Source organism: Plectropomus leopardus, unplaced genomic scaffold (assembly GCF_008729295.1).
Source record: "Plectropomus leopardus isolate mb unplaced genomic scaffold, YSFRI_Pleo_2.0 unplaced_scaffold23548, whole genome shotgun sequence".
NCBI lineage: Eukaryota > Metazoa > Chordata > Actinopteri > Perciformes > Serranidae > Plectropomus > Plectropomus leopardus.
The window spans coordinates 1-1,552 of NW_024625545.1; the positions used below are offsets into that span (position 1 = coordinate 1).

Sequence of the window (1,552 nt, forward strand, 5' to 3'; positions counted from 1 at the left end):
AACATGTTTTTTTCCAGCTTGAAGAGGATGAAAAGCTGAAAAAGAGGAAGGAACGGTTCGGCATTTCGACAGGCGCAGCTTCAGTTGCTTCAGCCGATGTCGAGGTGGGTTTTTTTGTCCCTTATTTGTATTTTGTTTGACCTTTTAGACAACAGTGATTAGTTATTATTTCACCGCAGTGCAGAGATTTAAACTTAAAAAGATGAGAGTAAATAAAAGAGGAGTTATTGTGAACTAATGTGGCTGTTTTCTTTCTCTTTTCTTTCGACAGGCAAAGAAACTGAAGCGTGCTGAACGATTTGGAAAAATGTGATTCCTGTTTTAGAGGCTGTGTTTTTTTGTAAAGCGTTTTCATTACTGCACAACAGAGTTCCCCGAAGACGACAAATGTCCTTTAGAAGACTCCTGTAAATCAAAAGTGTAATTAAATGCAAAGACGAATGGGTGAGTTGGATCATTCAAATGGTTTGGAAAACAAACAAAAAGAAAAAAGCTCTCAATTATTTTCTGAGACTCGAGTCGGACATTAATGTAGATAAAACAATTTAAAATCAGACCACTTTATTATTTACCAGAGTATCAATTTCTCAGTTTTTGCTTTACTTTTATATCAGAAATAGATGTGTGTTTAAAAAATGGGCAGCATTAGCACCCGTCTTAACATGAAGGTTTTGCTTCACTCATCTTTCCTGAACGTATTTTTTCATGTTTAACTGATTTCTTAAAGCTGCAATGAAGTCCATAAATCGAACAGCTCCTGCAGCTGCTTCTTCACAGTGAAACCCTCCCAGCTGTTCACGGGAATAATGTGTTCTCCATCTGGAAAATTCTAAATTAAATCAGCGCATTAAACAATCTGAAATTTTCCAAATGAAATAGAAAATGTGAGCAAGTCGAAGGCATGCATTTACTGTGGAGCAGCTGCAGGAAGCGAGAAGGGTCGAAATCTTTTCACGTTGTTAAGTTGTATTAAATCTAGATAAGGGCTTTTTGGTGCTTTTTGAGAGTGCATTACTTTAGATAGACTGTTATTTATGACTAAGCATATAGACGAGCAAATTAGAAACCAGTGAGGCTTTTGGATAGAAATAAGAATAGAAACAAAACGTAAACTGTGTGCAGGAACTAAAAGCAAACTGGTGTTAAAAATGTCTCATTGTCACACAAACAACAAGGAAAGTTTGAGATTTTTGTCTGTAGAAATTGAAAATGTTTAACACATTCACTAAAAAAAGTAAAGTCTTAATACCACATACTTGGTACTTTTACTGTAAGTCATGTATTTCTGTTTATTGGAAGTAATGCAGTTAAACCTTTTTCTAGTAATCCATTTAAATTGTTTAACTCACTTATTTTTTTAATTTCCTGGATGTATTTAATTGTACTTTTGATTAATCAGGAGCCTGTTATTGTTTTGTGTTTTCTCTTTGGGATTTCACTGGTACACTGCTTCAGTTATCTGTCCATTTTATAACATTTTGTGATTTAAAATAAATTGTTTTCAATTTTTTGATATCTGCTTCGTTTGAATCTTGTTTTGTTTTTTTCTCCT

General features: G+C 34.0%; 1 long non-coding RNA gene across 1 annotated transcript; it reads left to right on the forward strand.

Moving 5' to 3' along the window:
• The first annotated feature begins 15 nt into the window (after positions 1-15).
• Positions 16-1,513, forward strand: LOC121966212. The gene is made up of 2 exons (XR_006107567.1): positions 16-104; positions 272-1,513. It is a non-coding gene; the product is annotated as an uncharacterized LOC121966212 (long non-coding RNA).
• Positions 1,514-1,552: the final 39 nt, after the last annotated feature.